Source organism: Vicugna pacos, chromosome 20, assembly GCF_048564905.1.
Source record: "Vicugna pacos chromosome 20, VicPac4, whole genome shotgun sequence".
Lineage (NCBI taxonomy): Eukaryota > Metazoa > Chordata > Mammalia > Artiodactyla > Camelidae > Vicugna > Vicugna pacos.
In genome coordinates, this window is record NC_133006.1 from 15,944,480 (window position 1) to 15,971,551 (window position 27,072).

The window sequence follows — 27,072 nt, forward strand, 5'->3', positions numbered from 1 at the left end:
AGACGAATGGAAACTGTATTTTTGGCCCTTGAATCTGATACATAGGAAGCTTTACCGCAAACAAGCGTGGTGGTTAAGAGGATGCGCTGTGGAACGAGGCTGCTGAACGTGGCCACTTACTTGGGCAAATTACTCCCTGTGCTTTTTTACACTCTGTAAGTGGGAATAATAATTGTACCTATTGCATAAGGTTGTTCTAGGAAGTAATTGAGCAAATACACATTACCCACTTAGAGCAGTGTTCAGCTCATAGTAGACACTCAGTCTGCCAGCTACCATTCTTGTTACTTCCAGGGACCTGGCCTCAGTGGAATCGATGCTCAGGAGAGATACAGACTATGTATTGGAGTGGAGTGAATAGACAAAGTCTACTGAAGCATTGTTTCTAACAGTTTAATTTTTTATAAGAATATATTTGTGGGGGTGGGGTATAGTTCAGTGGGCAAGCATGTGCTTAGCATTCACAAGGTCCTCAGTTCAATCCCCAGTACTGCCATTAAAAAAATAAAAGTAAATTTTAATAAAGAATACATTTGTGTAGTATACATTTTAAAAAGTTTTTGGTAGTTAAAGTTTTTTTGAAAATAGATTGGGCTGTCTTAGAAATTGTGAGCTCCCATCATTGAAGGAGTTCCCACAAGTGCTGCTTGGACCACTGTGGGGGCTGGTACAGGACTGTGACTAGTTTTCATCAGAAGACGTACTGGGGTTTTTATATAACAAAGTCATTCCATTAGAGGTGCTGTCCTTTATTCAGAGCCCTCTCTCAGGGTTTGGTGTTCAGGTATTCTTTATTTTATGAAATATGGTATATATAGACTAGGTTTTTTCCCTGATAACTTTAGTTGGCAACAGTCATACTTTTTGGTCTCCAAAATTCTGGGGGAAATTTTATTGGTCTTTGAAATGTAAATTTCTGGGAACTCAAGTTGTGGGGAAAATGAATAATTTGTTTAGGCTCAATTAGGTTGCCCCTGGGTCCCCTTCTGACCCTGAGAGTCTCTCATTTTAGAGCCCAGGCTGGACCCCTGATCCCAGTGAGTCATTCTGCAAATGTGAGCTTTGAGATGGGGGACTGGGGAGAGACTTGACTGGGTCCACAGAACTCTGCCACTACAGCTGTCGAGAGTGGAAGTCTTCTGATGGGGAGGCTCTGGGCTGTGCTGTGGGGCCAGGAAGTGTGGTCCAGGTCAGTCCAACAGGATCTCCACCCCAAGGAGCTGATAGTCTGACATCATTCATGTACCAAAGACAGTTTTGTTTTCACAACTTCTTAGACCCTCAATTTCCTCATATATACAATGAGAATAAGATTGATAATTAGACCATCTGACAGCTCCAGAGATGCCTGTCTCCTTCCTTCCTTCACCTCCACCCAGATCTGGAAAGAAAAATGAGACTCTGAGAGGTAGACATAGGGTCAAAACAGAATGGATGCCGGTGAGGGGAAGGGTATAGCTCAGTAGTAGAGCGCATGCTTAGCATGCATGAGGTCATGGGTTCGATCCCCAGTACCTCCATTAAATTAAAGAATAATAAATAAATAAGTAAATGAAAACAGACTGGATGGAGCAGAGATGTGCAGTTACCTGAAAGAGACAGAATGGCTTCCAGACCAACGAGGCCTAATTGTCACTGGACCAGAAAATGAACGTATCTCCTGAGAAAGGTCCTTCAGCCCTGGATATTTGTAAGAAAAGGCAAGAGGTCGCTGAGGGGAGAGACAGCCTGGCCTTGCCTGATGTTGGGCTGGGCCCCCAACACTGGAACCCTGTTGGCTCCTCCCTTAGCTCACCCCCTTACCCACCAAGCCTCCTCTGATTCCCCTCTGGCTGTCCCTGGGGAAGGGCCTCTGGGGAGAGAGGGTGCTGCTCAGAGAGCCCGGTTCCCTTGTCCTGTCCAGCCAGCAGCTGTGTCTCCCGCCGTCGGTTAATACTTGGCTGTGTGGGGTGTGTCGCTGTCTTGGGGCTCTGGTTACCTGGAGTCACCCCTCTGGACATGCTGACAGGTCACATTTTGGAGGCTGAGGTGTTAGGCCCAGCCATGGGGTGCCCTCGCTGAGGTTGTGTCGCCTGGGTGGCCTTGAAGCTGCCTCCCCGGGCAACACCCCGTACCTTCCTCTCCCTCGTTTCTCCAGTTCGGCTCCCAGTGATCTTGTGATGATGAAATCAGTTAGTGGAGGAGAAAGCACTTTCTAAAGTGGCTAAGCATTATACACATGTAAATAACGACCATCATTTTTATCCTTGTTTTTTTTTGGGAGGGGGTGGGTAATTAGGTTTATTTATTATTATTTTTTTTAACGGAGATACTGGGAATTGAACCCAGGACCTCGTGCATGCTGAGCAAGCACTCTACCACTGAGCTATACCCTCCCCACAACCATCATCTTAAAATGGGATCCTGTGTATTTAAACTCTGAAAAAGTATAATGTGCCACATGAATTACCCTAATTACTGTTGGGAGCTAAGACCGGTGGGGATTGACAGTTAGGCTCAAGATAAATTGCAGATTGGCCCCCCCACCCCCCTGCCCCCTTTTCAGGGTTACATTGATAACAGTGGCAGAGTTTACCCAGAGGAAGAACTAAGGTGGGAACTGAACCGTGCTGTGGTTCAACAGGTGGCTGCCCCTCTGTGACCCCGGCCGGGTCGGGCTGTGTGGAGTGTGACGAGGGCGCTTGGGACCCTCCATCAGTAGCCCTCTGCAGACAGCCGCTGAGCTTCCAGTTACGGGCAGTGCACCCCATCACGTGGCTCACCAAACCCTGAGCTCCGGCTGCTGTTTTTCTGGACTAAAGTGAGCCCCAGCACCCCCCAGCCGCTCCCATTAGAGGGGAAGGGACAGGGTTGGCACCGCTCGACCATCTCTTAGGATGATGGACACCCCTGCCAAGGGGCGCATCCGAGCTGGGTGCAGGTCGGCATTGCTCAGCTGGAGTGGCTCAGGTGTACCTTTTCAAGGTGGTGACTTGGATGTGCACTTATATTTAGAAATCACTTGGTTGAGGAAGGTGTTAGAGGCAGGGTGGGGATGGGGAAAGACAGTATCAGATTAACTGTGCTGAATACTGTTCTCAGGGTTTTACATGCAAAATCTCATTTAATTCTCACTCCCCCAATCCCTGTGGTGGATTTCATTTACAGTTGAGGAAACTGAGGCACAGAAGGCTTAGTCCACTTGTCCCAAGATTGTACAGCTATTAGAACGTGACAGAACCAGGATTTAAACCAGGCAGGAAGTCTAACTGCAGAGTCAGAGCTCTTTTTATTATTATTGTCTTTTTTCCGATGCACATCTGAGGCAGAGAGAGACTTGTCAAGGTCACACAGCCAGTACGTCGCGGACTTGGGAGTCACACCCAGGTCAGTCCACCTCCAGAGCTCACACTGGTAACCACTGCTCTATTTTACATCCATGGCTGATATTATGATATTCAATCATAATAAATAATACAGTAACCTGTATAATATAGTACAGTATTCTATTATAGTATATTATTCTATTGTAGTGTAATATTTTATTTATAATTTATTTAATGAATCCTCTATTGTTGGACAGTTAGGTGGTTTCCATTTTTTAGGATTTTAAATAAATGCCAAGATTTTTTTTTTAAGAGAGAGAATGTTGTTTGGTTTACCAGTTTATTTGTTTGTTTGAAAGGATTTAGAGCAGATGGGCTGAGCGATCATAGGCTGGAAGAGTTGGAGGCTTTGAGTTGACTACTTGAATGGAGAATGAAATTCTGATTAGGAATGGTGCCAGTGTGGAGAGAAGGAAAGAATAGACTCTATGCCTTAGCCCAGGGATTTGGCATTGCCTGCTGAGATAGAACATTTGGAATGCATTTCAGAAATATCTGTCATTCCCACTTTGGATATTTTCATGTTCTCCAGCATTTTCCAGCCCAGCATCTCAGTGACATTGCCCAGACACACATGGATAGGGCTGGGCAGAGGGTGAGGCCCTTCTCTTCCCCAGATCAGCCAGGTGCAGCCATCCGGAGTCACACCATCTGTCCATCCCATGTCCCTTGCTCCTTCTGCCCCTCTCCAACTCAGCCTCCCTTCCAAGGTACCCCTTTCGGTTTCTATATCCCAGGTCAGAAACAGAAGAGGAAGCTTGAGGATGTCATACACGGCCATGACCATAATGGCCTTCGTTTGTTGAGTCTTCATCGTGGCACCGAGCACTTTCCCGGCCACAGCTCTCTTATCTTCACAACAGGACCACTGTGAAACCACCATTTGTAGAGGAGGAAAAGGTGGCTTCAAGAGCTTAAGGACTTGCCCAAGGCTATGTAGCCAGGGCTCATCTATGCTCCACAGCCACATCACCACCATAGCTACTTTTCAGCCTTCATGATGCACTACAAACAGAGGGCACTCTAGCTCTGGGTGGGGGGAATCTTCAGAATATTGGCAAGAACACATTCAGTAACTTGCATATGTGTACACCAGATGGGCTCACTTGTAGAGTGTTGGAACTGCAAAGGGTCCTGGGAGTCTCTGAAAAGGAAACTGCCTTATTTTAAAATTCTGGCAAATGAGGTCCAGAGAGATCCACTCACTTGCCTAAGAGCGAGATGGTGGCCCAACCAGATTAGAACCAGACTCTTCTGATGCCCCCCCTGGAGCTTCTCAAGAGGCAGATAGCTCTCAGCTTTACTCTGCAGGGAGGATTCGGAGCAAAAGCATGAGTCAGAAGGGCAGGTTGAGGGGAAGCAGGAGTAGTTTGGTCCCATTGGGCAATGCTGAGGTGCAGGGAGCTATGGAACCACAAGGTCCCTCCAACTGTCCACTCTCAACTCCAGCACACACCCAAATTCCAATTCCACCATAATGAAAAATACAAGAGGGGGTAATTGCCAGGACGACAATGTGGCCTGGTGATTAAGAGCCTGGGCTCTGACATTAGACAGACCAGGATTCATATCCAGGCAAGGGGCTTCACCTCTCTGAGCCTCAGTTTCTTTATCCACACAATGGGGGTAATAACTACATATCCTATGGGGCCACTGTAAGAAAGAAATGAGATAATGCTTGTAAAGAAACTGGCAAAAGTTTGTGGAAAGAAGAGAAGACTCAAGGTTGCTTGAGTTGGTGGAAAAAAGAACATAAAACTGGTAACCAAATATATGATTTCAACAAAAGGCCAAGTATTTCTTAATTTCATCTGATTCATTATTTCTCACAGGCACTGTTGGGGTTGAGGGGGTGCTCATTTCACATTCCCCACATGGAGGCGGGCTGTGTCAGCGGTGGGAAACGGCTCTGTGACCGCTCTCCGCAGAGGGATGGGTTAGAGTTACTTTGGAATAACACAGGACTGCTTTTACTTCCTGTCTAGAAAGGGGTGGGGGAGATAGAGAGGAAGGAGGATTGTTAATATAAACTTGAAATCCAGATTTTTTTCTAAAGTGCATGTCCTCAGCTGTGTGACCTCAAATGAACCTCTCACTGTCTCAATTGTCTCTTAACCACAAGGTCATTGAGATGGCCACATAATAGCCACTTTACATGCAGCATCTTATTTAATCCTTGATACAAGCCTGCGAGATAGATATTACCATCCCATTTTAGATGGAGCAGAAAACTGTGGTTCAGGGGAAGTGAAGTAACTTGTCTAAGGCCACACAGCACACCGCCAGCAAGGGGTAGATCTGTGATTTAAGTCCAGGTCTGACACTAAAGCCCGTGTGCTTTCCAGTCTGTCCAGGGTAGATTCAGATTTTGCTGGATCTAAATTTTATGCAATTTGGGGAGCCCTCTTTAAGAAAACCAATACAAAATCACAAACCTAAAACATACAGAAGTGAACTTTTATTTTGATTTTGAAATGAAATCATGACATATTACAAAAAAATTTTAAAGCTGAAAAATATCACAAACATCACAAAATCCAGAAAAATAATAGAATAGTTGTGTTAACCACGTGATACCCCTCTACCTTCTTCCTAAATCTTTTGGCTGCATCCTCTTTGTATCTTCTTTAAACAATTTCCATAGAGAAAATAAAAAAGATAACCCAGTATTATCTAGCATGGTTGATTTGAAATTTTTTAAATTATTGATCGTTTAGAAAAGTTTATTTTAGCTTCATAAGTCACTGGTAATGTCCTATAAAATTGGGATAGTGGTCAAATTTGGGAAAACCTCCATCAAAGTTCCTGCCATAGGTAAGCCATAGATTTTAGGGCAATTTATGTTTTCTGGGGTAGGGATTTCTCTAAAATAATCTTTGTATCGATGACCCTTCTTACCTTGTCAGCTCAATGTTGTCTTCATTGATAATTACTATTTTATGTCAAATCAGCAAAAAATTTGAATCTTTTCCAATAGCTTCCCCACTCCTATCGCTTGAGATGGAATGAAGATGGTTTACGTTAATAAAAGACTCATAATTAAAACTCCTTTTCTCATAAATCTATGACCTTTTAAAGGGAATTCATTACGAAATACCGGATATGAAAACATTTGAAGCATTTGGATGATTTGGCCTAGAAAGGGGAAGGCTGTAGGAAGCAAATAAATAACCACCTTCAAGGATATGAACCTTAGTGGGTAACAGTCACCAGGGTGCAGCTGAGCCTTTGATCCTGGAGTCTGGGGAGGGGCTCAGGTGGCTGCCCAGTTACCAGGTTCTGCAAGTCACTTTGAGCAGGTGTCCTAAAATGGATACAAAGAGTAATAGAGAAATCTGTGTGAGGATAGCTGAAAAATGCCTTACCATGGACTCCAAGTGTGAACCGTGGTCCAGCAATTGCTGGCAGGGCTGCTGGTTAGAAATGCAGAATCTCAGGCCCCACCTAGAACTGTTGTATCGTAGTCTGGGTAATTCTGTCCTGGGTAGTTCTGTGCAAGTGATTTTCTGAGAAGCCCTGGACCAGAGACTTCAGCAGAAACTGCCAGATGTGCCCCGTCCCAACTTGGCAGCTGGTCTTTCTTTTCCCTTTCTGTGTCCTTCACCTTGGGAACCGGCCTCTCTTCCAGCAGTCATCTACTGTGTTGATTCATTATATCTCTACTTCCCCTCCCACCAGACTGTGAACTAGAGGGCTGAGATGTGTTCCTCTTTAATTTCCAGCCCCTCTCGGTGCCTGGCACACAGGAGCTACCATGTATGGAATGCCCGCTGTGTGCCAAGAGCTCTACCTCTCTCTCTCTCTTTTTAATTCAACGGAGGTACTGGGCATTGAACCCGGGACCTAGTGCATGCTAAGCATGCGCTCTACCACTGAGCGATTTCCCTCCTTCCGAGAGCTTTGCCCCTCTTACCTCACCCGGACCTCCCCTTAAGCTCGTAGACTGAAACAAATACCCCATTTTATACATGAAGAAACTGAGGCTCTATCGCTTGCCTGGGGTCATGTGGCAGAGCTGGAACTCCAGAGGCGTCTGATTCCGAAGCCCTCAGTAGGGGATCAGGAAATGTCTGTCATGTCCCTTGTTTACTTGATTATTCATTCAAACATTCATTCATGTTCTTCTTTATTCATTGAAGAGACTCAGGGGAAGATGGGGAAGAAGAGCAGTAGAATCTACTTCCTCCTGGTGAACTATTTTGAGAACAGGTGCTGGGTGGCCACCGCCTTCCAGGGCAGGGAGCCCTGCTGCCGAGGTGACCCCTGTGAGTCCGGCCTTGGTGGCTCTGCTGTCCTGGGAGTGGGGACAGGACACTGTTCCACCGCCCTACCCTTTTCAAAATGTCCTCCATGACTCAGCAAAGAAACCATGGGTCTGAAATCAGAGATGAGGCCAAAAAACCCTCAAAAATGTTGTCTTTTCTTGGAGGAATTTCCCTTTCATGTCGCTCATTCCTCAGCCAGGGAATCCAGGAAGCCTTTGGCCTGTGGTCAGCTGTGACCCCCATTCTGGTTTCCTGGGACTCAGCCCTCCCCCCACCCCCGACTCCTCCCCAGGCCTGGGGACAGCGTCAGTTCTTCGGTGATCTCTCGTTGCACAGGGCTTGCTCAGCCCAAGTCTCCTTAGCTTGTCCTTAAATCATTAAATCCAGATCCTGGACCCAGATGATCTGGGCCCCAGTTCTGCCTCTGCCTCCTCCTAGCTGTGTGACTTTGGGCAAGACACTTCACCTCTCGGTGCCTCGGTTTCCTCCTCTGAAAAGTGGAGACAACAATGAATTTGAGGATTAACAAAACCAATTCATGTAGAGCATTTAGAACTACGCTTGGCGCCCAGTAACTGCTGTATAACTGTTGTTCTTGTTATTGATTATGACACAGAGATTAATACCTGGAGGAGAGTAGGGTGGAGTCATGCTAACTTCCTCTCTTTTCATGTGTTCTAATCTCACCCCAGAATGTGTGTGAATTCTCAACTATTCACGTTGTAGAGAGCTGAAGGGGTAACTGTGTATGAGGGAAATACATTAATAAATTAAAAAGCCCCGGGCTGCCCTTTGAAAATGAGATTCTTGTACATGGATAAGAGGCATGACTCAATAGATTGTTGATTTGGGAATAACCGCATTTCATCCTAGGAGGGGGTTGCTCTCTGAGAATGTCCAACCCTGGGATAGAGAGGTGTGCCTTCTGAGAGGGAGTTTACAGATAGACTGAGAAATTCAGTGTCAAGATACATGGACAACAGGGAAAGGAGAGTCATTTCTGGCTAGAGGGGGGCTTCTGGCTCTCAGCCCTAGATGTGTTTCATAATCACCTGGGGATAAACATACAGAACCTAGGCCTTATGCCTAGAGAGTCTGATACCCAGGTCTAGGGGTGGAACAGGGGCATCAGAATCCCTCCCAAGCTCACCAGGTGATCAGGAATGGGGCCAAGTGGTAAATGGGGACAACGCAGTCATTACAGCACATACTATAAACTGGACATGGTATTGCATTTCTCCCCCTCAGAACCACCCCTCCAGCAGCTAATATGATCCTCATTTTATATGTAAGAACACTGAGAGTCAAGGTCACACAGCAAAGCCCATGTTTTAATCCCCATCTGAGTCTAAAGGCCTGACATATTTTTGCTACATCTCACACTACAGGAGGCCAGCCTGGAAGACACTTACCAGAAATGGAAATGAAGATCATCTGCTCTGATGTAAACTATAAAATCAATACATAATGGGTCAGAGCAAAGATATGCAAACTGATTTAAAGATACACAGAGGCTTCCAGAGCCAAGGAAGGCTCGACCTTAACCCGTGGCCTCTATTAACATATCTAAAGAAAGAATGCGTCAGTGGGGCTGGGGGGTGCTTGGGCCCATAAGTCTGACACTGTGTGGGATGAGGGAGGGGTCCCGGCCTTGCTGACCTCTGGCAGCATTGTAATCTGGCATCAACCCTTTCCCTTGACTTTCTTCCTTCTCTCCCGACCTCTCTGGATGTTGTTTCCTTCCAAGGCTCCTCTTTCTCCACCTGCCCCTTAAATGTGGGTGGTCTGTGCACTGCGCTCCCCCACATTCAGGTGGCAGCCTCCAGTCCGGGGCTCGGTTGCCTGTGCTGAGGACTTCAGAGATGTGTACACCTAATGTTCGGACTCAAGGCATCAAGGTCAAGGTCAGGGAGAGGGGCGGGTGTCTGCAGCCGGGACCAAAATTCACATCCCAGCTGGGCCCTTGGCTGGCTGTGGACCTTAGAAGTTACATTATAGTTTTTTTTTAAGTCTCAGTTTCTTTACCTGTGAAATGGGTTAGTAATGCCTACCTCAAATGATTGTTGTGAGATTGAAAATAGACTAGGCTTATTTGTGGCAACATGGATGGACCTGGATGGAGATTGTCATATTAAGTGAAGTAAGCCAAAAAGAGAAAGAAAAATACCATATAATGCTTATATATGGAATCTAAAAAAAAAAAGTCACAGATTAACCTATTTACAAAACAGAGACAGACTCACAGACATATAAAACAAACTTACAGTTACCAGGGGGCAAAGGAGGTGGGGAGAGAGAAATTAGGAGTTCAGGATTTGCAGATACTAACTACTATATATAAAATAAACAACAAGCACCTACTGTATAGCACAGGGAACTATATTCAATATCTTGTAATGGTCTATAATGAAAAAGTATATGAAAAGGAATATATATATATGTATAAATGAATCACTATGCTGTACACCAGAAATTAACACAACGTTGTAAGTTGACTATACTTCAATAAAAACATAAAATTATAAAAGAGACTAGCCCCCCCAAGCACACAGTAAGAACCCTATAAACGGCTCTGTGTATTATGTTGAGTTGCTGTGGGACCTCACTTGAATGTGGATACTTCAAAAGTAACCTGTGAAATAGAGAATTTTTTCCCTTAAATCTGTTCTCCCACTTAGATTCCTAATCCAAGGAAATAGAAACACCTTCCCTCAAATTGCCAAAGCCAGGATCCCAAGGGTCATCCTGGACTAGCCCCCCCCGCCGCCCCACCATGGCCACCGAGTTCCAGTGATTCTGTCTCCTGCATTTCTTTTGTTGTCATAAGCTGCCCTTGGAATTTCTCACCCAGTTATTACAAGACCCTCTTAACTGCTCACTCAGCTTCCTCCTCCCCAAGCTCCCAGTGCTTCTGTCCTCAGGTTCTGGTCCAGATTCAACCCTTTAATAGCGCTTCATTGCCTTTGGGGCACAACTCCAATTCTGCTGCTACCAAGAGCCCTTCCGGATCTGTCCTGCCTCCTGTCCAGCCTCTGTTTCAGCCTCTGTCCTGTCTTGCACCCTACCTGCTGGCAGTGCTGAGCCACACAGCAGATATTTCAGGTTCTCACACCTCACTAAGCATCAGTGTCTTCGCTAGGTGACACACACACACACATACACAGGCTGGAATGGGTGGTCTCCTCCCAAGGTTTCTGTTTTTCCAATGAGACTCTGAGCCCTCAACTCCTAGTGGGCATCTCTGGGTGCCTGGTATGGGACAGGCTCTCAGTTGGAGGCTCTCCTAATAAAATATAATATTGCTTGGTGTGGGTTGAGCACAGTTCTGTACACTTTACATCGTCACACCTCCATGGGTCAGCTACGTGTCATTCATCAGTTCTACTGTATTTATTGAACACTTCCCTCTGGCCAAGCCCTGATCCAGGCACTGGGGATGTGGCAGAGAAAGGAGGATGGGAATGCTGGAGGTGGGGGAAGGGATTCCCAATTTATCTAGGAAGGTTGGGAAAGCCCCTCAGAAAAGGTGAAGATTGAGCAGAGGCATGAGAGCAGGGGAAGGGAGCTGTGTGGGAATCTAGGGCAAGAGTGGTCCAGGCAGATGGAAGAGCCAGGACAAAGGGGGATCACTAGCCCCATGTGACAGATGAGGAGACCAAGAGTCTAGGTTAGGTCATCCAAAGTCACAGAATAAGCGGCAGCGCTGGGTTTCAAACCCAGTTCTCCTAACTCTTGACATGTGCTGTCAGCTGTTCTTCTACACTGTATTTCGTGGGTCACATTCGATGCCGTGGCTGAGGGCAGGCTGGCTCTGTTCATCATGCGAGACTCTGGATGGAGTTTGGTTTCTCATGTCAGGGGTCAGGGATGGCATGGGCAGATCAGCTGGCTCCGTAGTCAGGTTCACCTGTGGCTGTTTTTCTGTTTTGTCTCTCCGTTTCTTTCTGTGGCCTCTATTGGAGACAATTAGGTTGTATCTACTCTCCAGGCAGCCTCCAAAATACATGCTTTTTCCTGCAAAGCTCAGGACCAGACCCCGAATTACGGTGACTTGACCAAAGCAAATTCCCCCTGGCTGGTCCATAGTCAGAGTGGCCTCTGTGGGTTCTGTCTCACCCCGCAGCTTCCTGTAGACATCAGCAGGAGGAACTGGGGCGAGCATCTTTGCAGAGGTGGTATATGAGCTGACCTTGAAGGACCTGGAGCATTTCAAGAGAGGTGGGGATGGGGTTTTTAGGCAGAAAGAAGTGTGTGAGCTGAGCAGAAGCATCGTGTTGGACTATGCAGTGGCTCTGGAGTATAGGCAGGAGGAGGGGGTGTTTTTGGGGAGAGGAGATAAGGTTAGAGGGCAAATTTAGGGTAGATCATGGCAGCCTTTTTGTTTTTAATGGCTGACTTTGCATGTCCATTTCAGATAAGTGGTCTGGATTTTGCCCTGTAGACATAGAGATTTTTAGGTTTTAAGAAGCAAAGGAAGCACATGTGCATTCCTGAAGTTTTTGAAAGAGTGTTTGGGCAATAGTGGGGAACAGGCTGGAGAGGGTGAATGCAGGTAGAGACCAGTGGGAAGAGACTGTTGCAGCAGCACTAGGGTTTGGTGGGAGTGCCTGAGTCTTGAGTGGAGGAGCCAGATTCCAGAGACACTTTGCAAGTGGAGGTCACAGGATGTGGTTATAGGTTCATGTGGAAACTCAGAGCAAGAGGAGCTAAGAAAGAATAATGCCAGCATTTTCAGCTTGGGTGATCCCATGGATCAGGGTTCACTGACACAGAATGCAAAAAAAGGGAAGGATAGGTTTTGAGTAGCTTGCATTTCGAGGCATCTCTGTGACATCCAGGTAGGGGTGTGGGCTGGGAGTTTGGGATGGAGGTTAGAGCTGGAGAAACATGAAAGCTAAGGCTGAAGGAATAGGGGGAGGTCTCAGAGGTGTACATACGAGGAGAAAACCCAGGGCCTTAAGCCCTAGGAGATGTTTGTAGTTCTAGAGACAGGTGGAGGAAGGAGGAGCCAGGGGATGAGTATTTTGATTAAGGCATCACTGGGACCATTTGACACACCTCAGCACCCGCTGGCAGGCGACCGAGAGCACATCTCAGGGAGGGTGCTCGGTTGACCTAGTCTGGGTTATCTGCTCAGAGGCACTCAGACCAGGGGTGCTTCCGGTCAGCCTGGGCTTGTTTACATGGCCTTTGTGCGGGCTGCTTTCTTCCTCTGCAAACGACCAGCCTCCCACTGCTGAGCAGAAGCTCGTGAAAGTGGGGATCCTGACTTCTCCCCCATTGCTCTCCAAGGAGCTCAACTGAGGGCGTTGCACGCTGTAGGGACCAAACACCATTGAAGGGGGCTGATGACCAAGCAGAATGGGTGGCAGCGGTGCCCTTGGTCTGCTGCTTCTCCTTGAGTTCTTTTTTAAGGGGAACATCTCGTTTTGTGGAGTGGGTAAAACTTGCTCCCTGAGTCTTGAGTTGCTTTGGGCTTGCTTGACCCATCCATTCTGGATCGGATTTTTCCCAGTGAAATACCTACTAAAAGTTGCACTTTGAACATGAGATTGGCGGGGGGCCGGGGGAGGGGAGACTCCTCGCACTTTCCATGCATAACCTTCCTTACATTACTGTAAGCCTCGGAGGCAGACATGACTCCCCTATTTTGCAGAGGAGGAATCAGATCATTTCACCCCTGTCACACAAGGAAGTGGTGGAGGTAGGATTCAGGCCCAGGTCTAACTCAGAAGCCCCTATGCACTCAATCACTCATGCTCAGGCCTCCCTAGGTAAAAGGTGACCATATAATTTATTATCCAAACTTTTAAATGCTTTTTTAAAAGTCTTACTGAGATTATAATTTTCATTTCATAGAATTCAACTATATAAAGTATACACCTCAGTGGTTTTGAGTATATATAGAGAGACTTGTACAATCATCACCATAATCCAATTTTAGAACATTTTCATCACCCCAAAGAAAAAGAAACTCAGCACCCATTAGCGTCGCCACCCCAGCCCTAGGCAACCACGAGTCTATTTTCTGCCTCTATAGATTTGCGTATTCTGAACAATTCATATAAATGGAATCATATGATGTGTGGTCTTTGGGTTGGCTTCTTTCACTTACCATAAGGCTTTCAGGGTTCATTCTTGTTGTGGCATGCACCAGTACATCATTCCTTTTATGAATGACTGAGTGATATTCCATTGTACAAACAGACCACGTTATAGGAATTATATTTGTTCATATGTTGATAGACATTTGGGTTGCTTCCACTTTTTGGCTATCATTAATAATAATGCTCTGATATTTGTATATAAGTTTTTGTGAGGATACATGTTTTCATTTTTTCTTGGGTATATCCTTAGGAATAGAATTGCTAAGTTATATGGTAACTGTGTGTTTAACGTTTTGAGGAACTGCTAAAGTGTTTTTCCAGAGTGGCGGCACCATTTTACATTCCCATCAGCAGCGTACAAGGGCTCCAATTTCTCATCCTCACCAACATTTGTTATTCCAAACTGAGATACTTTTGAGAGTGAAGGGTGCACCATTAAGAATCATACCAGGACAACCAGTACTAACTGGAACATATTCTACTTAGTTACAAAAGAAATTAAAAGATTCAATTCCTGATTTCAGAGAACTTTCTGGCCACATTATGAGTCAAAGCCCCCAAACCCACATACTTGAGTCAATTAAAGAATCAAGTAAAGGTAAATTATTAAGAAGGAAAGCAAAGCAAAGCACATTTTATTTCCCCCCAGGAGATTATATTCTCTTTAAGAGAAAAGAACTATCTTATTTGTCCTTGAATTGTTCCTGGCCCCAGGAAAATTCTGGCATTTGATATGGTGTCAATAAAGATCTGTGGAATAAATGAATGAATGAAAGAATGAATGATACAAACTCCCCTGGAGGGAATGTAAAAAAAAAAAAATAGAATGGTCATCTGGCTTGGATTTGTGAGTTTGGAGGAAGCATGGATCTTTTCTAAAAAAAATTTTTTTTTGCTCAGTGTTATAACAACACTAATGACTATTTTATTTTATTTTTAATGTATTTAACGGAGGTACAGGGAACTGAACCCAGGACCTCATGCATGCTGAGCATGCGCTATACCACTTGAGCTATGCCCTCCCCCTTCTAATGACAATTTTAAAAGGAAAAAGTAAGTAACCTACAATTCAAAAATCTTAAGCTGGATTTTGCAAGTGTGCAGGGCTGAGGAAAGAAAGGTGGAGGGGAAAAAGGCCTTCCAAGAAGGGGGGTTTTGCCTAGCAGCAAGTCTGTAACCCAGAGTACGTGTCTTTATCCTACAGGAAGTGAATGAAATTTGGTAATAAAAAGATGTGGTACCCCAGGAGTTCCCAATCTTTGGGAGAAAATCCAAGTACAATTTATCACAACCTGTAACTGGCTGTGTACCCTTGGGCAAGGCGGTTCTCCTCTCTGTGCCCTGTCAATCTTTCTGGCTCTAAATTGCCCTGAATCTTTCAATCCTGCAACCCTGGAAGCTTCCTGGAATTGGTGGGCCAGGAGCTAGGCCTTGAAGGAGGACGCTAGATTTGAAGAAAGGGGCATGATGCCAGGGGTGGGTGATAAAGCCCCATAGTGGGCTGAATGCTCCAGCCGAGATAAAATGGGATTGGGTGCCTTGGCCCTGATGAAGGGGAACTTTAAAAGCCAGGCTAGTTGACTTTTAAATTTGACCTGATAAGCAGGTCCTTGGACTGGAGATGAAAGGAGTGTCTGTGAGAGATTAATCTGATGGCTGGGGGCCACTGATCCTGGATCGATCTGGAAGCAGGGTAAAGACCGAGAGGCTGTCAGAGAAGCTTTTGCAATAGTAACATGGGCCTAGCCTTTCAAAAGAGGGTGGGAAACTCCTTCAGTCAGTCTTCTGATACACAGTGGCTTCCACGGAGTTTCATTGCCTTTAACCATAAGTAATTTAAAGCATTATTTTTATATTATAACAATTATGACTGTATTATGGACAAGATTCCAAATATATATACATTTCTAAGGCAGAATATTAGATGTGAAATATATTTCAGGTTTGCAGAAGGCAATTTTAGATTATGTGGCCAGATTCCTCAAGAGAGATGAATTGTCTCTGCTGTCAAGGGGGTTTACTTTGGTGGCAAAGTTCTCAAAATTTGCTAAAAGCCTACTGGAGGAATGGGAAGGGTGGGGTCTAAGTGAGCTTCAGGGAATAGTTTTGTTGGGCCAGTTAACTAATTGGATACAGGAAGCCCAAGAAAGGAAGAAATCCAAGATGGCACCAGGGCTTAAAATCTGAGGACTCTTAAGAAAGGTTGTGCTACTCATGAAAAATGTACAAATTAAGAGAAGGGTGGGAAGATGATGGTCTACCTTGAGAACATTGGGAACGGGTGGCCTTGAGAACAAAGAACTGGCTAGATTAGCCATGGAGGAACGCGTACCCCTTGGTCTTTCCCAGCCTTTCCTAAGGCCTTCAAAGTTCTGTCCCCTGGCTTGGCATGTTTGGTACTTGGCCTAGTTTAGTTTCGATATATCACTGCTAAGTAAGATGTTCACTGTAGGGTTTTATTAGATGCCCTATATTAGACTAAGGGAGTTTTCCTCTATTCCTAATTTGCCAAGAGATTTTTCTTATTGTAAATGGATATTGAATTTTATCAAAAACTTTTTTGGCATCTGTTCATGCGATCGTGTTTTTTTTTTTTTCCCTTTAATCTTTTAGTGTGATGGATTATATTGACTTTTTCAAAATAATAAAATAACCATGTATTTTTGGTATAAAGTCAATAACATATTGCCCTTTTTATATATTGCTGCAGTCAGTTTGCTAACATCTTGTTTAGGATTTTGCATTCATGTTCCTAAATGTAATTTTCTTTTTTCATATTGTTCTTGTTTGGTTTTGGAATCAAAGTTACACTAAAAATGAATTGAGAAGTGAATCTTCTTTTTATATTCTCTGAAAGAGTTTGAGATCGAAATTACTTTCTTCTTGAATGTTTGCTAGAACTCTTTGCTTGTTTGCTATTGAAGTCTGTCCCATATGTGAATGATAATAGAGAAAGAAACTTTTGTGGGAGGTAAAGTAGCTTAAGCAATAAGAAAAATATACTATCTTACACATCACAAAAAGTCCAGAGGTAGGTGGTTCCAAGATTGGTTAATTCAGCAGCTCAACAACATCGGGGAGAGAAATTTGCTCTGCTCTTTCAGCTATCATTCTCAGGTGTTAGCTCCTTCTCTCAGCATTGCAAGATGGCTGCAGCTGCTCCAGGCATCACAGCAATATGGTTAAGAGTGTGGACTCTGTAGCCAAACCTGGTTTCAGATCCCAAAGCTATATGATGTTGGGTCAACTGCTTAACTTCTCTGTCAAAAGGGATAATAATAGTGCTTTACCTCAGAAGTTTAATATTATATGGATTAAACCAATTAGGTTTTTGAAAAAACTCAGACTGGTGTTTGGTGCATAGTGAGCATATTAACATATCTTACTCCATTCTCACATGAGGCAGAAATGAATTTGTTTTCCTCTTGTACTTCATTTATTGAAGCCACTTGGTAGACTTACTTCACAACTTACTGGCCAGAATATGGAACTGCCCTTTCCTAAACCACCTATGGAAGTATCATGATTTGGTTTGGAGTAATTTAGATTCAACCTCTGAGAGCAAGGAAATGTGTGTTGGGGGGTCCCTTGAAACAACCATCTGATACTGCAACCAAATCTCGGTTCTGTTTGCAAGGCCGAAGTTGGGGTGGTGATAGTGGAGGCTTTTGAGAGTCACACAAAGAGGGGCAAGATAGGAGTTTCCTTCCTTCCTGGTTCTCTGTGGTGTTCCTGGGAATCGCCCATTAGATCTGCCCAGCACAGCACGGCACATTTTGCTTGGTGCTTGTTAACTCGAGCATTGCCTCATCTGGGCTCAGAACCACCCTCTAAGCAGTTTGGGCTCTTGTTAGCCCCTTGAATAGATGGGGAAACAGGCTCCCAGAGTTGAGGTTCTTGCCTGGTCTGTTTTTTCCTCTTCCACGAATTCCCAGTTGTCTGTCATTTACCTGCAACCCTCGTAACTGCCACATTCATGTGCCTCCTCTGCTACTGTTTATGCAATAGTTTCAGAATTAACAGTTTTTCATTAAATAAGTGTATCTTAAAAGGAAGGTTGATAAAATCCCAGGTTTGAGGTTCTGGTACACAGACACACACAACTTTAAAGTGAGCTCAAAACTGTTAAAAATATTTATTCAGGCTTATCTGGCACCTGACTATGTCCGAACCCCAGCTCTGATGAGGCAGCACACGCCGGTCTCCACCCAGATGTCCACGGACCTCACATTCCAGAGCGCAGCAGCCCCCTTCCAAGTGCCAGCCTTGTCACTTTGTTGGATAGCTGTTCCAGCTGTCAGGGCCCACTGTGCCCACCCTGTGCAGGAAGGCTGGACGTGCTCGTGACTGATTCCAGACCACTCCCTCCATCCCCTGCAGTCTTCAACCACAGGCCAGGCTGCTGGAGTTGGTGGACAGGTGTCCCCGCTCCCTCACCCCTACCTCAGAAGCTGGCACTCCGGGCACGCACTTTCCATGTATGGCCCGTCACCTCCCAGAGCTCCCTAGCGGGACCGAGTCCCCTTTGCCCACAGTGGTAGCTCACTCAGTGATGCCCTCTTTACTGGCTTCCTTCCTTTCCCGTCTCATTTCCCTACTCTCAGGGGCTTCCTGGAATCCCCCCACCCCCCAGCTATATTACTGCACTTGATTCCTTGTCTCAGAGTCTGCTTCTGGGGAACCCAAACTAGGCCACTGGCCAGCTGTCCGGCGTTGGGCATTACCTAACTTCCGTGTGTCTCCCTGTGCCCGGCTGTCATAGGAGGGGAGTAGCAGCACCTGGACTCACAGGGTGCACTGGTGAAGGCCTCAGTGCCTGGCTAAGAGAAGGTGCTCAGCAAGTGAATCTATTATTATTATTACTACTGCGAATTCTCCGGTGTGCTACCATGGGTGGGTGGCCCATGGCTGGGGCCTACACTTTCTCTGGGTGCCCCCTTCCTGCGTTGGCCTTCTGATGCCCCGTGTACTCCTGAGCTCCCTCAGTGCCCCCTCTTGTGCCATAGGCTCTCATGGAATTCAGGTGACCTGAAACACCGGCCCGCACCCTCCCCCTGCAGCCAGCCATCCCATCACACACAAACCACCCTGCCGACCTCTGGTGGCTGTTGCAGATGTCCAGGTAGAGAAGTCTTCTGTCTTAATCTCAGGATTCTCTATGATACAGGATTACCATCATCATCTCCTCCAGGCTGGAAGCTCTCAAAATGGAGGCTTCTCATCTCTGACTCAGGATTTGGTGCCAAGAGGTGCCAGTCAGTGTGGACGGTTAATGATCACAGCTCCCTTTATTGAGCACTTACTAGGAGCCTGGCACCGCTGTAGGCGCTTTCCACGTATTAATCCTTGCAGCCACCCTCTGAGGCACGTGCTGTTACTCTCCCCATTTTGTAGATGAGAAGCCAAAGACAGAGAAGTTAAGTAAAACCTGCCCAAGATCTCACAGCTGGCAAATGGCAGAGCAGGGCATCAGCCTGACGCCAGAGCCTTCTGACTTCTCACGATGCTTATCTCGTGCCTAGAATGAAGAAGGCTGGCTTCCTTGCTTCCCAGCTGAGAGCCCAAAGACCAGGTGTCTTTGCCAGGTGTTTTGCTGTAGCACGTTACACATCCACATCTGAGGCTAAGATCTCACCTCACCCTTAGCTGTGGAGCAGGAGCCTCAAAGAATGATTGGGTGGGAAAGCCTCATTTCATTTCTTCAGAATCAGACGGGCCAGCATGAGGGAGCAGAAGCACAGGTGTGATTGTAGAGGCTGTGCTCTAATTTTGTGATAAGGAGAGACCTGACAGGCTCAGGCCAGTACCTGAACTTTCTTTTCACAAACAATATATGTACCAGAGATTGCAAACTGCTCCCCACCCGTCAGATCCAGTCTGTAGAGCATGTGTGTGCCTTGGAGACAAAGGAAATGTATGTGACACTCATTACCACAGTGTAGCAAAAGACTGGGGCTACGCAGCACCCCCTGGCTTTGTGGGGGAACACATGCTGTGCACTGCACCCAACCCCACCCCTCCCCACTGGCCCCATGACCACGAATGAGTTGCCATTTTTCACATGGTTTGTGCTGGTGTTTTTCTTACATCCAGTTTGTCTCATTCATGCGTTCACTGATTCATTCAAAAAAAGATTTTTTGAACACCAACTATGAACCAGGCACCGTTTTGTTTTGGTGGGGTAGCAAGGGAGTGGACAAACTATAAACAGAACATGTAGGTAAAGCATAAAGAGGTAAGTTAGGGGTTAGTGGTAAGCAGAGAAATAAAGCAATGAAAGGGCCCAGAAAGAATAAGGGTTGGGGTAGGATGGCCGGGAGAGGCCATATGAGGAATATGACTTGAGATAAAGCCAAAGGAAGTGAGGGAGAGGCCATGCGGATATTGAGGGCAAAACATTCTAGGCAGATGGAACAACAAATACAAAGGGAACATGTGTGGAGGAGCCCCCTGTGGCCAGAGCAGAATGAGTGAGACAATCACAGGAGTGAGTGGAGAGCCACTTAGGGCTGCTGTGTTGAGATTGGACTGCAAGGGGCAAGGGCGGACCAGGGATGCCCATCTGGAGGCTGCTACCCCAACCCAGGCGAGAGGTGATGCCACTTAGACCAGGATGGTAGCAGTGGAGACAGAGAAAAGGCAATGACTGGAGATTTCTTTTGGACATAGCATCAACCAGAAATGAGTGATGGGAGACCAGTAAGGACAAAGGAGGATTGAATTTGGACCAGGGAGGTTGCAGAGGGCCAGAAGGAAAAAGGGTGGATTCTGGATTTATTCTCAAAATAGACCCTCCCTTCTCTGCTGGTGGATGGATGTGGGATTTGAAAGAGTGGGGTCAAGGATGACACCGAGTGTTTCGGCCTGAGCAGCTGGAAGCGTGGAGTTGCCATGCGCTGATATGGGGAAGCTGGTAGGAGGAGCAGGCTTCTCGGGGGAAAGCTTAGGATCTCCGTTTGGGAGAAGTTGAGTCTAAAGGTGCTTGTTGGACCCCAGTGGGGAGTTGCCGAGAAGGCAGCCTCCCAGGTAAAACAGAACAGAAAACAGGTCAACTCACATGCCAGCTCTAATTTGGTAGCACTGCCCAGAGTGCTCTGTTGACGTTTTTAAGGCCCATCCAGGCTCAGAGGGAGTTTCTTGATCAATAAAGAAGCTTGTCTTGGGAGCCGTATAGACAAATAATGGCAAATTCTGGACAGAAGGCATTCCATTGTAGAGAGGGAAGAAAATGTGAAAAAATGTTATTCTATGTATTTTTACCTTATCCTTTAAAATTTCTTAGTATGTTCTATAATGTACATATACTATCTTAAGAGTGGCAGGTTTGAACATAGTTTATAAATTAAATATTCTATATCTATTGGAAGAGTATGCTCAGTTTTTAATGAGGAATAGATGAACAAAGAGTTTTGAAGATTACTGATCTGAAATATTGTAGTATAGATGCTCAGAATAGTCATTTTGACTGGATTTCTGTCAGCCCTGAAGTGTCTCCTGAATCCTCAAAGAAAAAACAAAATTATGTTCACTTTTTTTTTTAGTTGAAGTAGTCAGTTCCCATGTGTCAGATTCTGGTGTACAGCAGAAATGTCCCAGTCATGCATATATATACATATATTCGTTTTCATATTCTTTCTCATTAAAGGTTATTATAAGATATTGAATGTAGTTCCCTGTGCTCTACAGAAGAAATTTGTTTTTTATCTATTTTTATATACACCTTGGTTTAATGCTTGATTTGTCCACTATAAAATATGTATTTAGCCACAACATCACTACATAATAGCTCTTCATCTGTTCGGGAGAAAACAATCAGAAAAATCCAAATTGAAGCACACTGTGTATAAACAATTGCCTTTCAAAAATACCAGGGTTAGCAAAAACTTTTTTTTTTAAAGGGTCAGGAACTGTTCTAGAGTAAAGGAGGTTAAAGAGGTAACAATGAGAACATGATCTTGATTGGATCTTGGGCTGAGAAAGAAAAAAAGCTATGAAAGGATATTACTGGAACAGCTGGGGAACTTTGTATATAGATTGTGGTATTGTATGAGCGTAAAGTTTCTAATTGGGATTGTTGTTGCATTCTTAGGAGACACAGGCTGAAATATGTAGGGATACGGAGTCATGATGTCTGTAAGTAGGTCTCAAATAGTTCAACAAAACACACATAGGAATTTAGGTGAAGGGTGTGTTCGTGTTCACTGTTCTACTCCTGCAGCTTTCCTGAAGGTTTGAAATATTTCAAAGTAAAAAGCTGGGGGGAAATAATAGTCATAGAAGTTTCTCCATTTCTCGGAAAACTAGGCAATCCGGTAACAGCATATCGGACCACTTTTAGTATACTGGATTGTTTCAATGACCAGAACTCTCTCTTCTCCATCCTTTTTGAAGCAAAGAATTTGCCACAGCTTCACCACCACGGTAGTAATCCCTGGCAGTTTTTATTTTCCTTGTGCCTCCACATCCACTGTGTTACATTTATTATCATAAATAGTCCACACACATAAAGAAGCTTGTGCCTTTAAGTGCCGCAATCACAACGAACTTTTTGAAAAATAGCTCACCATATGCCTGCTACTGTCCTGTGTGTTTTAGACTAGTGGGAGCATTTCATCCTCACAGTCACTCTTCGGGGAGGTATTACTATCACCCCCACTTTCAGAAAAGGAAGCTAAGACACAGAGAGGTGGTATAGTTTGCCCAAAGTCACACAGCCAGGGAGGGCGGAGCGGCAGAAAGGCATGGCCCCTGGCCCTTCAGGATTCACCACCTCCACCAACTAAGTTTGCTAGAGCTGCCTTTCCAGGAGGGCTTCTGCTGCCCAAAATTTTGCTTTTCTCTGACGGGTTCCAGGTGTATGTTTATAGGAGAAAGTGTATTCCTTTGGGGAGGGAGTAACAGTAATAATAACAACAAACTTACTGTCTTTGAATGCAGTGTGCCGAGCATGGGCAAGATGCTCTCTGCTCATTCAGTCCTCAGAACTCCTCTGTGGGGTGAAGGTATTACCATCCTCATTGGACAAAACAGGAAACCGAGGGTCCAGTGGAGCCACGCTTTGGATGCAAGCAGCCTGACCCCTCAGCCTTTCCGCAGCCCCTTCCCAGGCTGCCTTGCCTCTACCAGTCAGCTGAATGAGTCTGAAGGTAACTGAGCCATAGAATGTAGCCCGTGGGGTGAGGGGTCTCGCCTCTCCTGTTCACCCCCTTAGTTCTCAGATGGGGACCTTTCAGGGATGAAGAGGGAGAGGAGTGGGAGAAGGAAGAGGAGGAGGAAGAAAGCATTGTATCCTTCCTCCCTGGGGCTTTTCATCTGACCGGTGACATTCCATTCCCACCCCTCCTCTAATTTGCCATTTCATTGAGCAACTTTTTCTAAGTGAATGCACCTGGGCAGAGACTCCTCCCCCATATTGGCTCTGGTCAGTGCTTTGTCTTTTTTTTTTTTTTCCTTTTCTTTTATGAAAATACAGGGAGAGCCCCTGTTCCTTTGAAGTGGAGGTGACTGAAGTTCTCAAGCAGATCAGCCAACCTTGCCGGAACTCTGCCCTGGCCCTGTGTTGAGCTCACCTGCCTCTTTAGAGGACAGGTGGCTTGTAGCTGATCTTGGCCTGGAGGTCCAGGATGACTCTGCTCTGGGCCTGGCAGTCCCAGCCCAAAGTGAGGCAGAGGTATCCCTCAAAACACCCTGCTCTCCAGGAGCCCCCTTCCCTGGGGTGCAGGCTCACCCCCTAGCTTCCAGGACTGAGCAGTCTCTGTGTGCCCCTTCCTCAGTAACTCAACAGGCACTCCTGGACCAGCACAAGAGGCAGCAGAATAAAGTAGTTAAGAGCATGGACTCTGCAGCCAGACTGCCTGGATTGAATCTGACCTACCACTTACTAGCTTCGTGACCATGGACACATTATTTAGCCACTCAGAGTCACGATTTCCTTTTTTGTAAAATGGGGGGAAATAATAGTATACTTCTCCTAAGGTTGATGTGAAAGTGAGATGATTTATTACCTATCAGGTACATACAGTGCCTGAAACACAGTGACCCCTACACAAAAGGCTGATAATATTGTTGGTGATGGCAGCAGAGTGCTGGGTCCTGCAGGGGAGACAGGCATACAGGGCACAGTCCCTGTCCTTAAGGAGACGCAGGACAGCATGAAAAAGGGTATCATTTCGGAGGAGCTAAATAGACCTTAAGTAAGTTATTTAATTCCCTTGTACTTCAATTTTCCCATATGAAAATAATTCTCAGAGGGTGAGATGGTGGCTTGTAAACACCATGCCCAGTGCCTGGCACATAGTTGGATCTCAGTACTTGTGGACTGCCTTCCCCTTTCCAGGAACTTATACTCCGGCTAGGGGGAGAGAGCAGGTCCACAACCAGCAGTGGGATCTGCAGGAGCCTGGAGGCTAGTGTTGGTTCCTATGGCTGGATTAGTCTAGGAAGGCTTACTGGAGGAGGTTGGATCTGAGCTGGACCTGGAAGGGTGAAAAAATAAACTGAGCAGAGAGGATAAATGGGCTGACAAGTGATGGTCGGGGGAATTGAGGAGATGGGGAGGGCAATGAGAGGCCCTGTCACATTTTTAGAGGTCTGCAGAGAAGAGTCTGTTACTCTTTCCTCTCTCCTGTATCATTGTCTAACTGGGGTTTTCTCTGCTATCTAACTTAAATCCCTCTTGCTGTAATTGAAGGCCAGGTCTCTCTAGAAGTGGAAGACTGTGGTTACTTTAGACTAAATGAGCTTTTAGTGTCTTTCTTAAGCACCTTTGTGCCTGATATTGGGATAAAGATCAGGTAAGTTTCTTCAGACAAAAGTGGCAGGAATTCTGAGGGTCAGTTCCCAGTGAAAAGTCTTTGGCCATTAAATGAATGAAACAGGGCAGCATCTAATTTGCAAGAACTAGGCCCAGGGCTGCTTGTAACAGGGAAGTGAGTGAAATAAAGAACAAACTGTTAAATCAGTACCATGGGACATACTGGGTGATAATTTGGGAAAAATAAGCCTAGAGCCCCACTTAATATGATACACTAAATAAATTTAACGATTTACACATTTAAAAAACCCAAACCTTTATAGTATATACTCTTGAAAGTGCAGTTTTTTTTTCCAGATTTTTGAGGCCTCATCACAGAATGAAATGCCCTGAGGCAGGGCCCAGAAATCTGCATTTTCAACAAGCTCCCTTGGTGATAAAAAAAAATCATCTATAAATATTTCCTACATTTTCTTCTAGTATTTCTATAATTTTAGAGTGAGGAAGACATGATTCTAAGACGGAAATCATTAAAGAAACGATTAGAGATAAGGCTACATAAAAATAAAAACCTTCTATTTGTTGGAAAAGAAATCCACCAGGTGCCAAAAATGAAAGGCAAACAATGAGCTAAAATTTTTTTTGCAAAATACATGACAAAAAATATGAAAAAGGTTCACATCCTTCAAATGTAAGAGCACTCATAATCAATAGGAGAAAACAAGCATCCCTAAGAAAGACTGGGCAAAGGGCGTGAATAGATAATTAATTTACGTAAGAAATGTAAGTATGGAATAATAATATGTCAAAATATTGTTACTAATAAGTCACTTTTCATCTCACCAGTTTTCTTTCCTTATTAAGAAAGTGTGGCATATATATACACACTGAAGTATTATTTAGCCATAAAAAAGAAGAAAATCTTGCCATTTGCAACAGCATGGATAAACTTTGAGGGCATTATGCTGTGTGAAATAAGTCAGAGAAAGACAAGTATTGTATGATGTCACTTATATGTGGAATCTATAATATAAGAAAACCAAACTTATAAATGCATAGAGCAGGTTGTGGTTGTCAAAGGCAGAGGGTGCACAGTATGGGAAATGGTGAAGGCGGTCAAAAGGTACAAACTTAGTTATAAGGTAGATAAATTTGGGGGTGTGTGATATCCAGCATGGTTACCATAGTTAATGACACTGTGTTGTTTACTTGAAAGTGGCTAAGACTTAAAAGTTTTAAAAACGTCTTAAAAGTTTTTATCACAAGAAAGAAAACTAACTAGATGAAGTGATAAATATTAACTAAACTTATTTTGCAGCAAATACATATATCAAATCATTATGTTGTATACCTTAATATAATTGATATATATCAATTACATCCCAATAAAACTGAAAAAAATTTCTGGTAATTTACTCTCTCATCAAAGATGCACAGTCTTCTGACCTGAATAGTCCTACTCAATAATTCTGAAAGTTAAGAAACATCTTGCTTCAGGACAGGTCTAGTTTCTGGTTATGTACTTAACTTCAAAAGCCACTTTTTTTTAGTCCTCCTGCACCCTAAAAGCCTCTAAATACTTCAGCATCTTTGCCTCTCCATACCTTCATATCTAATCTTTGTAATTTTAAATTCATTGTTCTCTTTAATGAAAGAGTGCAATGCAATGATTAATTAGCTAAAGAAACTTGTTTGTATTTTTGAAGACAAGAGTAAAGGACTTACAAATCAGACAAGGTACACAGCACATATTCATGCTGACACAGAGCTCTTGAATTTAAAAATTTATACACATTACTAATAAAGCACTTTTCATCTTGCTAGTTGGTAGCTTTTGTTTTTTAAAATAGGTATCTAATGTTTGTTCATTAGATTGGTTCAGCCTTTCAGCAGGGAAATTTGGTAATAAGAACTGTATCAAAAGCCTTAGAATGTTTCACAACCTCAGATTGAGAAATTCCACTTCTAGAAATTAATTCACTTCTAGAAATAATCATGAGTGTGCACAAAGATACTACCACAAAAATATTTTACAGTATTGTTTCTAATAGGGAAGAACTAGAAACAACCTCAATTTCCAACAATACAGATTTAGTAAAATACATTATGGTACATGTACTCAGTGGTATACTATGTAGCCATTAAAAATAATGTAGAATATTTAATGACATGGAAAAAGTGTTAACATTATACTTTTTAGTGAAAAAGCTTACAAAATAGTTTGCACCAATCTCATTTAAAAATGTTTATTCATAGAATAATTTTAGAAAAATAAACACATTTTAAAGGTATATCTGCATGCTGAAATTGCAAGTAATTATTTCCTTTTGTATGGCTTATCTGTATTTTCTCAGTTTTTTACAATGCAGATGAGTATTTCCATGATACGAAAATAACAAAAAAATTACTAAATAAAAAAGTACAATTAATTGAGAAAATGCTTAGTATAGAACTTGCCTCTTCAATAGGATATCTTTTTTTTTTTTTTTTTTTAGTAACTGACTTCATGTCTCCTCTCCTTGGAAGACCCCCAGGAGAGGCAGGGATCCCCCATGGCCTCTTGCCATTTGGAGCATTACTGG

At 44.4% G+C, this 27,072-nt stretch overlaps 1 protein-coding gene across 1 annotated transcript in view; it reads left to right on the top strand.

Moving 5' to 3' along the window:
• Positions 1 to 27,072, top strand: part of CCND3 (cyclin D3) — a 76,864-nt gene that overhangs the window by 41,930 nt on the left and 7,862 nt on the right. The window lies entirely within an intron of this gene.